At 38.2% G+C, this 12,008-nt stretch overlaps 1 long non-coding RNA gene across 1 annotated transcript; it reads right to left on the reverse strand.

The window, feature by feature from the left end:
* Positions 1-8,833: 8,833 nt before the first annotated feature.
* LOC139075155 (uncharacterized) lies at positions 8,834-11,280 on the reverse strand. Its single transcript, XR_011525275.1, has 2 exons — positions 11,131-11,280; positions 8,834-9,134 (listed from the first exon to the last, which is right to left on the reverse strand). It is a non-coding gene; the product is annotated as an uncharacterized lncRNA (long non-coding RNA).
* Between the last annotated feature and the right edge of the window lie 728 nt (positions 11,281-12,008).

Here is a 12,008-nt window from a genome sequence, read left to right on the forward strand (position 1 = left end):
AAACAACACAAATTTATCATCTGAATGGTTTGGGAAGTCAGAAGTCCTAAAAAGTGTTGACAGCGCTTTGTTCCTCCAGGAGGCTCTAGGGGAGAATTCATTTTTATGCTTTTCCAGCTTCTGGAGGCCACCTGCATTCCTTGGCTCATGTCCCCTTCCTCTCATCCATCCAAACTCTTCTTCTGTCATCACATCTATGCTGACTTACCCTCCTGTTTCCCTCTCGTATGGACCCTTGTGATCACATTGAGTCCATCTGGATCCAGGGTAATTTCTCCATATCAAGGTCCTTAATTTAATCCCATCTGCAAAGTACCCTTTATCATGTCAGGTAACATAGTAACAGGTTTGGGGGGTTAGGATGTGGACGTCTTTGGGACATTCTGTTTATCAAACCCCAAAAGAATCTAATTACATTTAACATCTCTTCTTGATAAAATTCTTACCAAATCAGGACCAGAAGGGTCCTTTGTTAATATAATGAAGCATTTGCATTACCAACCAACAGTCACCATTTTATTTGGTGGAGAAGAACTGGAGATATTCTTAATAAAGTTAGGAATAAGATGAAAATGATTGCCACTGAGCTGTTACTTAATATTGTTCTGTAGGTAGTAGCCAATGACACAAATAAATAGGAATAAAGCTCTAGCTTAGAAAGGAGATTCAGTTATTATCTTCCAGTGATGTCACTGTATACCTAAAAAGCAGAAGAATCGATTGAAAAACTGTTAGAATTAACAATTTAGGGCGTATTAAAGTGACTGGATCCTGAAGAAACAAACAAAAACTAAATAGCCAAATAAATAAATAAATGGTATTTAATATGCCCGCAGGGAAAGGTTTAGTTCAGGCAACAAAAAGAGACCCTTTATCTGCAGGGACCAAAAGAAAGGAAGAAAATGAAATTGGAGGCTTAGACCAATGATTCTAAGATCTTTTAGTGTCAGAACCCTTTAACACTATTAAAAAGTATTGAGAACACTGATTTGTTTTTGTTCTATTGATATTTATGCGTTTAGAGATTAGAACAGAGAAATTTTTTAAAAATTTGGTATTTAATTTAAAAATAATAGTAAACCAATATGTTAAAAATAATCACCTCCCCCAAAAGTTAGTGAGAAATGTGACATAATTTACATTTTTTCAAATTTCTTTACTGTCAGAGTTAATAGAAGACAGCTGAATTTTCATGTCTGCCCCTGCATTCTCTTTGTTGTGATATGCTGTTTTGGTTAATGTATATGAAGAAAATCTGGTCCCGCATTGATATGTAGTTGGAAAAGGGAGGGATATTTTAATAACCTTTTTGGAGAGTGTGGATATTCTCCTTTGAACTTGACAAGTGGTAGTTTCTTAAAGTGTTGGAATGAAGAGTCTGAAACGACATTAATGAGCTTTTTGTACTCTGCTTCGTTAAATCCATTGGCCTCTCTTGCACGTTGAAGGAATCTTGTGGCCATGCGTGATTTTCTAACATCATGCCTTGGCGCTTTGAAAATATTTGTTTAGTGCGTTTGCAGGTCTTCCATATGCTGACACATTTCATTAGACAATATCTGAAGATCGCTTTGTTAATATCACTGCAGATCTCATCAGAAGAGGTTTTAAGTGCTGGGAAGGCTTCAGGCTTGTAGTGGCAGATGCAAGGTCTCCAAAATTCTAATTTTTGCTTAAAAGCACTGATCCTTTGGGATTGGTTGCTACTGCAGGCTAAGCCAAAATTATCCTGACCAATATGGAGCCACTGGGAGACCTTAAAGCTGGTCATTTTTGTCTTTACAATCAATGGCTCATGATCTATAAGAAGAATAAACCATAGTGATGCTTAGACTGTAAATCATACGTACATCTCTGGCTCATCAATAGTTCACATGAATTATACTGAATATTTGAACGTTATGGCAAGAATCAAAAGATTTATTTGGCAGTAGATGAAAGGATGAATTGGAAGTAAGCAAGTGGGGAAGGAAAACTAGAGGAGGTGAGGAAGCTGTTTTAGTAATTTAACTGTAACAGGTCCTAACTAGGGTGAGGTTACTAGAAAGGAAGTGACGAAATGTGTTCAAGGCATTACATATGTGTCAGTTTTTTTTTGAGGAAGATTAGCCCTGAGCTAACTACTGCCAATCCTCCTCTTCTCTGCTGAGGAAGCCTGGCCCTGAGCTAACAACCATGGCCATCTTCCTCTACTTTATATGTGGGACGCCTACCACAGCATGGCATGCCAAGCGGTGCCATGTCCACACCCAGGATCCGAACCAGTGAACGCCAGGCCGCTGAGAAGCGGAGCATGGGAAATTAACCGCTGCGCCACTGGGCCGGCCCTGACGTTTTTTTTTTCTTTAAAGATTTTACTTTTCCTTTTTTCTCCCCAAAGCCCCCTGGTACATAGTTGTATATTTTTAGTTGTGGGTCCTTCTAGTTGTGGCATGTGGGATGCCACCTCAGCATGGCTATGTGAGCAGTGCCATGTCCGTGCTCAGGATCCGAATCCGTGAAACCCTGGGCCACTGAAGCAGAGCCGCGAACTTAACCAATCAGCCATGGGGCTGGCCCACATATGTTGTCTTAATTTTAAATTGTTATTATGATTGTAAATAACAGTCTAAAAGAACTTGATCAGAGATTGAGTACTGGAGTAAAGGAAGAGAATTCATTTATGATTCTAAGGTTTTAATCTGTAGAAAGAAGCAAATTTTGGTATTGAAATTGAGACGGTTTACAGTGTGTCTAGATTAAAGTGGATTTGGTTTCTGACATCCCAAATTTGTGAAAATGCTGCTCTGTGGGCACATGGAAATATGAGTTTATAAGTCAGGTGGAAGCCCCCAGACCTGTAATGTTGAAACTGGGAGGCTTAATCTAGACATGCTAGAGTTGATTTAGAAATGTTGTTCTCCAAGCAGAATACAGACTGAGCTAAGGACATCCACAGATAAAATAAGAAAGGGAAAAGGAGCCGTTGAGGGAAAATGACAGGAGCAATCTCAACCGTAGGAAGAGGAGCATGCTGTTCCAGGATGGAGGCAAGGATCGCCATGGCCACGTGCAGCTCAGAAACTCAACATGAGAGGAGGACAGAAGGAAGGCCGCTGCCCTGACTGGGAGGGAGAGGGCCTGTATCCTCAGATGGAGGGATTTTTAAGGACATTGTGGTAGGAAAACCATTTTACAGGAGACGGTGGAAAGTGAAACATGGAGTAGAGATCACTCACTTGAAAATGGCAAAAAGAAGAAAGGAAAAAACAATAATAGTTGGAATAAATCCTGAGGTCAAGGGCATATTTGTTTAAAATGGCTCTTCAAGTTCCTGTTGATTTGAAGGCATATGGGAAAGACCCAATAAAGAGAGAGAGAGATTAGAGATTTGGTGAGAAATAAAACAAGTACTGTAACTGGTCCCCCAGGGCGTGGGAAAGAACAACATCCAGCTTGACTTTAAGAAGATTGGAGCCTTAGATTCTGTTGTATTTGGAGGGAAGATGAGAAAAAAGGGAGCCAGTTTTATGTCATGATGATGAGAGCTGTATGTTCGGAAGACGTACCATCAGGTGTGATCAACTTAGTGAAGATGGCAGCTTTAGCTGAGCTTGCCTGCCACCTGCCCACGGAGGATTAGGCTGGGTTGCACGTGGAGTATAATCTGAACACTGGAGATTCACATCTGGTTTTATCTAATGCTACATTGCAATAAAAAAGATAAGAAGAAGTCTCTACTGGAACTTCACTACTATGGGGCTCTTGGGGAGCAACTTCATTGAAGAGACTGTCTAAATGAAAAGATCTGCGTAAGAAAAGCTCTAGATAGTCGTTTCAAGTTTGGCCCAATGTTAATGAACTACGTTTCATCATTTGTAGGTCAGCAATTAAGTTAAAGACATGTGAGGCTAATTTTCTTTACCTCTTTCAAAATTTATGTAGTCAGAAATTTCCTTCATGAACTTGTATTACTAAAAATGATTTTTATTTTGAGAATAGGAATGTAAACAGAGGTAATATTAATTAATTTACACATTGTTAATCCATTCTTTAAGAAATTTGCCTTTTGATTTGTCCATGCTGTAAATCAAAATTGGAATCTTTAGTGCTGTAATCCCCGGAGTCTGCCATCCTCCTGCTTCCCTCCTCGCCCTGCTCCCTTTCCCGGGTTACGTCCTGTGGGCTGTTGTTATAATCCCTCCCTCACATACAGCACCCGCCCTGTTATTCTCTCCCACCACTGTAGTCACCTTGAAAAATCACAACCCTATTTAATTCCAACTCTGTCCCCATTCTGTGCTCTTATATTAGTAATTAAGGTAGCTGAAGAAAATCACATACATACTAAGTGTAAACTGAGGTTTTAATGATTCAGAGTAAACAATGTGCATCTGATTTGATTTTCTTTCTTAGATTTAGTTACCAAATTTATAAATAAAACCCATTTTGGTTTTCTAAATCACTTAGAATTCTCTCTTCTGCAAAGTCAATTGAGGTTTTCAAGAGCCAAAGTTATTTTTAAAGGCGTTTAATGAATGAGTATCTCTTTTGCTCTTAACTATTGATGCTATTCACTCATTCATGTGAGATTAATGAGCCGTGATCAGATTCTGGTTGTATTTTGAAAATTGAGCAGCTAGAATTTGCTGATAGATCACACAAAAGAGGTAAAGAGGGGAGGCAAACAAGGGCAACTACAAGCTTTTTGTCTTGTAAAACCATTTTCAGAGATGGGGAGGAGTTTGGGAGGAGCTGGCTTTTTGCATGTCAAGACGAGAGGAATCAAGAACTCTCTTTTTGACACATCAAGTTTAAGACGCCTTGTAGACACTTTGGAGATGTCATGTAGGCGGCCAGATATGTGAGCCTGGAATTCAGGGGAGAGGTCGACTGGAGACCTTACATTTGGGAGTCTTCAAGGACTCAATGGTATTTATAGCCACAGGAACTGGCCGAGGTTATCTAAAACCTGGGTGCAGGGAAAGAAGCCACAAAATGGAGACTTGAGTCTCTCCGAAGTTTAGAGATTGGAGGGATGAAGAAGAATTAACAAAGTGAATGAGAAGAAACAGACAGTGAGAGAGAAGGAAAATTTAGAGGGAATGTTGCCCCAGAAGTCAAGTGAAAAAAAGCTTGAAAAGAGGAGAATGTGAGAGACCCTGAAAGGGTGGTAGGATCGGCGAATTATCCCGTGAAATGAATTGAAATTCTAGCATGTGGCATGGTTAAGACCAAATTATTTATTGAGTGGGTGACAATGTATAAACTTATATTGTTTTGTCTGTGTTCACATCGCTTATCTCGAAGATGAATTCTTAGTGAAAAGTTCTGATTATAGATCAGATTATAATGAAAGTTGTTTTAATTTTTACAAATCATTCTGATTGTATCAGTTTGTTTCAGAAGTTAGGCTCAGTATCAGACCCCTGGTGGGCCCTGCTTCAGATGCCTTTGGCCTCATCTGCCTTGCCCCAGCCTCTGCTGCAGCAGGCAGCTCTGAGTGGGCTCTGACTGACTTCATGCAGGTGCAATCTGACAGCACCCACTGGTGCCCGTGTGGGCCTCTCACCTCCCGCACAGATGTTGATGCCAGGTGTGGGGCACTGCATGACCAGATGCTGCGGGTCTACACATGTGCAACTGGGAAATGTGTAGAGAGTTAATAGGGTGACATTTTAATCCATGGAAGGTTGGAGCTGATGGACAAGCTCTTCCTCCTTTGCATCCTCCAACAGCTATTCTGAGAAGCTGGGTATAGAGCTTGTAGGATGTTGGAGAACTCAGTTGCACTTAGCAGTGCCCAACTTCAAACACATCCTTATGTCCTTGTTGGGCCTTTTTCTCTTTCACTGTCACATCCCCTTTTTCCTCCCTCTTGCTCCCAGGGGTGCTCTCCCTGTTAAACTAAGAGTCTGTGTACCCTCCATCTCAGGCCCTGTTCTCTGGGAACCCAGACTGAGACCAGCACCCTAGCACTTTTGTACTCCACCAGCTCCAAGAAAGGAATAAAACTATTGAAACAAGTAATTTCTCCTGTGAATGAGCATCAAGAGAGCCTGAAAAAAATTTAGCTCGAGATAAGAAGCTGTAATTTTTCTTCCCTAATATAGATTCTCATTGATATATGATTTTAGTCACTGACTATTGTTATGAACTTAAGTTCTACTGAGATTGCATTTTGTGGCAATTTAGACACAATATACATGATTATTCTGATCTAAAAAGTTAAAAGGAAAGAAGTAAAACAAAGTGCAATTGTCTTTATTATACATTATATAACATATACTAAGACTCTTTCCTTGTCTTAGTTTTTGCTGATTAAAAATGTTAAGCCTTTATGATTCTTTCATGGATTATTGAAACAGCTTCTTAGCTCATTTCCCTGCCTCTGACTGAGTCCCTTCTTTCAGTCCCACATGTTGTTCTCAGTGATTTTTCTAAAACAAAGATTTGATCAGCTCCTACTTCTCTGCTTAAAAGCCTTCAAAATTTTTCATTGCCAAAAAGTAAGTCCAACCTCTCTTAGGACGACCTCTAACTTGCTGCTCTCTCCTTTCCAACCTCTTTGCGCCCATGCCCTGTGCACTACATGTATTTAATTACTCCTGGTCCTCCCCTCTGGCCACGCATTTTCAGTCCTCAGGTGCCGGCCTGCTCAAGTATTTTCTCTTCTGCAAAACTTTCTTCTTCCACACCCAACTGTATTTGCTCCCTCTCTCTTCTAGGGAAGTCTACTTTGTTTTTCCCTCTTTTATAGCAGGAATCGCACCGTATTGCAGTGATTTGTCTATATAACTCTCCAACACGGGATGAGGTTTTGCTCATTTTCGTATGGGCAGCCCTCAGCACAGTACTTGGCATGTAATAATTCATCAGCAAATGTCATTGCAATTGCAGTCAACAAAACTGTGCTATCTTTGTTTGAAAGTAACGAAACTGGGTTAAAAATTATAATTCAAAGTTTTTGTGAATTCAAATAGCTACCCCTTCTTCTTTCCTGGATCCATTGTCCCAGGACCCTTAGCGGAATCAGTGGAAGTTGCTACAAACTTTAGCTGGGAATTCCGGGTTCACAGCACATTTTGGGACGTGTCGGTATAAAAATTCCTTTTAGATTAAGCTTAGACTCTTCAGTGGGAATATTTAAGCTTTATTTATGGTTAACGTTATTCTGTGTCAGCAGCAGACTTGAGAGTGGCTTGGTCCATGCTGAAAATCATGGAGCAAAGTTAGCCTAGTAAAAAATAGAAATTTGCTCTGAAATGCGCACTCCTCTCTAGCTTATACAGTATCGAATTTCCAGCACCACACTTCCCTGAGTCAACCATGAATGCGATTGTTAGGAATATTAGCACTTAAGACTTTAGTCCAGAGCGGGCACTGTAGCCCGGCCCGCTTTCTGCACTTAGATATGTTTTGTTTAACCTATGACATGTGTTATAACTATGAATTAGTTGTCAACATTTAAAAATTAATATATTTCACACACAGAAAATCTGGACTTCCCTCTACTCTTGAAAAGCGAGAAGATCTGGGACATTGGGCCCACATTTTTCCATAAGGCAACAATTGGCTGGAGCTGAACACTAAGTACGAGGCGTGTGTTGCTCTGGCCATCGCTATCCTAGCCCAGCCTTCTTCTGTCATTTGTTTATTTTGACTACTTGGCCATTGTTAGCACTTCGGTTTGCAAATCCTGACTCTTGGTTGTATGACACATTAAAACAATATTCCTGCTGTATTTGTGCTCTTGTTGGTGAAGCCATGGACATTATTCCATTATGTCAAAATTGTACATAATTTTCTGATAGTTTGAGTTGTTTGTAGTGGAACATTTTTCAAATACCATCTGATTAAATGTATATATTTCCCTTATACTATGTTATCACAACATTTTGAACCTCCAAACTTGAGTTGAAGTCTCCTGGGATTAATTACAAACAATTTCTCCATTAGCTTTTTCAAGAATGAACTTTAATAAGGCAGACCAAGTTGCTCAGAAGGATTCAGATAACAGCATAACTTATCACATTATCTGCCAAAATTTGGCGTTTATTTTTTGACATCTTGCACCACATCAATGCACTTCTCTCGTGTCCTGTTGTGTTATGCCAGTTTATGGTGGAAAGAAGCATAACAGGATGTGGCGTGATATAAGTGATGTACTGACAGGTATAATTTAAAGACTACACTCCTGTTGGAAGCAGACACGTGCAATTAATCCAGATCCTAGGAATTTCATAAAATTGATGAGGAAAACTAGAAATGTCCATGAATTGATGGATGAATGACATGGTTCACCGACTCAAAAGTAGGTTGTGATATGTAAGTACATTATCACCACCGAGGATCTCAGAGCTTAACATCACCCATGTATAAGGTAGTCATTAGCTATTTTCCAAATTAGATTAGATTCTTTAAAAGTCTAAGTAGCAAACATTTAAGAAAAGCCTGTTCATTTTTTTAAAATCTGATAAATTGGTCGCTTAAATTCTTTAAATCCCAAAGCAGCTAATTTAATCCAAAACTCTTTGCCATATTTCTCTGGATATATTATGTGAAAGATGTATTTTATTTCAAACAATAATGATCGACGTGTTTTTCTCTTTTAAAAGTAACATTTTTGAATAAAAGTATTATATGTTTATCATTGGAAACTTGGTAAGCACAAATGAGTATTAAAAATTGTTGACCAACTTCCCACCCAAAGATAACCACTATTAATATTTTAGAGTATTTTCTTCCAATCATGACTTTTAGATTCATATTAACCTGTCTTCATTTCTCCGCATCCGTATCTGTATCTATCTATATCTATTTCAATCTCTATATCTTTATCTATATCTACATATTAGCATATTAACAATCATTTTATTGTATCTCAAAATTGTATGGCTCCAGGATTTGGTCAGGGCTCAGTGGACATTTCTTCTTCTCACATGACATTGCCCGAGGTCACTTGGTGATACTCATCTGGCAAATAGGCTGGTGTGGGAGGTCTGAGATGGCTTCCCTTATAGGTCTGGCACCTTGACAGGATGGCTGCATAAGACTTGGCCCAACTGGAGCTATTGACCAGGTGAATTCCATCTATTCTCTCTGAGACTCTCCATGGGACTGCTCGAGCTTCCTCACAGCATGAACAGTGAATTCTAAGAGTGAATGTTCCAGAGGTACACATATTTAAAAAATACGGTTAGAATTCAGCTGTGCACACAGTTTCTAATCTTGCATTTAAAGTTTAAGGTTATGTTATAAGCATTTTCCTATTCCAAAAAAATTTCTTGGTGATTGATTTTGATAGCTGCATAATATTACATATTATACAATGTAATTTACTTAGCCACTATCTTATTGTCACCAAATAATAATATTTTTATTATATTAATAATATGTAATAAAGATTGCTGTGCATGCGTTTTTCCTGGATTTTGTCTTAGTTCTTTAACATTTAGTCCAAGAAGCGAAATCAGCTAAGGGTATGAAAAATTTGAAGGCCGATGATATAGATTGTGAAATTACTTTCCAGAAACGTAGTACTTATTCATACTATCATCATTATCGTTAAATACTTATTCACTATACTTTCATCAGCATTTTAATTTTTGTCTTTGCACATTTGATTGTTATAAATATCTTATTGATGTTATTTACATTTATGTGATCACTAGTGAGGCTGAAATATTTTCATGTTTACTATTGACTTTTATTACTTCCTCATACATTTCCTCATTCGTCTGTTGAGACACTCTTTAAAATCAGTTTATCTGAACTCTTCATATATTAAATAACTGTTTTACAGACATAAGTTGTGATAAAATATATCTAAGTACTTTTGGAACAGAAATTCAAACTGACAAGATTCACATAGTTTAAGATTTCTCTATATGTCATAAATCTGAATTAGGTTAAAACACTTTTGCTTATTTTTATTATTGGTCCAGTTTTGCTTAATTTATTCCTACTCAATCTGGGCTATGCAGAAAGGCAACAAAAATTAAGATGATTACGAGATTTTTAAAAATCTCTTCCTCAAAAAAAAGATATACTCTGGAATCAGCATAAAATTTGATCACTTTCACTTTTAAAATAACAAACAATTCTCTAAATGTTTCTAAAATTCTGGAAGTTATATTAACTGTGTATTGTTCTTTTATTGTAGAGTGAAAAAATCCTCATTTCTGATTTATACATTTATAAAATAGTAACAGTTTGAGTATTACTTCACATTATTGTCATATCCATAGTTTCCCAAGAGAGAAGAGTCACAATACATTCCACCTAAAAATATTTTCATTACCTAACTTAAAAAGCTGTTTGACTTATTTAAAGGGTATGATTTCACTCCCTCCTCCTGTCGTGTTCATTTCAGGACACTGTAATACAGGTTATAAAAGTAGTGAAAGTATATAGATAGATGTAATTACATAATAGACGGGTATTTTGAGTGTGAAGGACCGTGAAACTTATTGTGGAAATTCACTGCACAATTTCAGTAGCAATATTACAAATTGCCTTGGAAAAACAAAACAAAACAAGAAGAAAGCAGGAAATCTCAATAAGAAAATGTTCGACTTTTTTCTTTTTTGGCTATAAAATGAAAGCATTTCATCATGATGTCCTGCCAAGATTTGTCCTCAATAAATTCAAAGTCCTTCTCTTTACTTTCCAAAATTCTGTAAAGTGCATTGCTATTGATTTTGAAACATATTTTCTCACATAATTCTTACTCAGAGCCAGTTTGTCTGATGTCTGCTAACTTGCCTATTAGTCATTTTCTTATATCCTTCCTTTTCTGTCATTGCTTTGTTATGCAAGTGTTCCTCTAAACTGGCTTGACCACTTACATTAGGCTCTCAGTGGTTTGGATTACGATTCTAGCTAACACATGAATAAAGGCTGCATGTATGTTTTTTCTCTTCTATTCTTTTTTTTTACTTCCTTCCTTCTTTCGTTTCTTTCTTCTTTTTCTCTCTCCCTTCCTTCCTTCCTTTGCTATCTCTGACAATTGTAAAAGAAATGCTTGCAGGAAACTTACAAGCTACATAATGTGATGCCGTGTTAAACTGTAATCGTCCCTCCACCAAACCTAACAAAGCCCACATGGTAATTTTTGTATTAAGACACACTGCAATGGCACACAATTACCTGATGCTATTTCATCCCCTTTCTTCTTGAGACGTTCATAACAGTCCCCTTCATTGCTGATGGGTTTCTAATAATGGTGTCCATGTGGCTTTGGAACAACAGCAGAATGTTAATTTATTCCCCAGGGTTACCTAGAGGCCCTGACGTGGGTCCAGGATTGGTGATGCCCTAATTTAAATACTGGGTAGGACCAGGCTGATCAGGTGGCTCAGAGCTAGCACAATAGGCTGTGAGGGGAAGCCCCACTCCCTGATCAGGGCAGATCAGGAGGATTCCAAGTGTAATTGGCCTCCGGGGAGTGTGTAAGTCACTCTGTACACCCCTTTCAGACCTCCTTAATGCCTTGCCAGCTGGAAGGAAAAGTGCCTTCTTGTACTGCCCACAAAGGAAGCGGGGATTGAGGGGAGTAGAAGTGGAGAAATTAAAAAAGAGGAAAGAGACAGCGACACAAATGAAGAGGTGGGTAATAACATTGTACATCTAAAAGCCGGGGGAGTGTGTCATAAACAAATGGGCTTGCAATGGTCAGTAGACAATTATATCCTGTTACCTCATTTCAAATGCTGACTAATTATATAGAGCAAGAGGAAATTAGCACAGGAACCTCATTCTTTGCCAAGTCCACATCAAAATGCTATAAAAGAAAAACATGAAATCAATCTTCCATGGCTTTAAAGAACTCATAGTTCCTGAAGTTTGAAGCTCTGCACAGAGTCCTCCAAAGCATAATGAGACTCACTGGTTGTTCAACTCTCAGAAATTAGATTTTGTAAAAGAGAGAGAGAAAAAAAACCCAACCCTGTGGCTCTCACCTTTTTGTGGTCTGGACAACAAATTTAACATTTTGTTTTCTTTATCCTGATATTATTGTTTAAACC

Source organism: Equus przewalskii, chromosome 13 (assembly GCF_037783145.1).
Source record: "Equus przewalskii isolate Varuska chromosome 13, EquPr2, whole genome shotgun sequence".
NCBI lineage: Eukaryota > Metazoa > Chordata > Mammalia > Perissodactyla > Equidae > Equus > Equus przewalskii.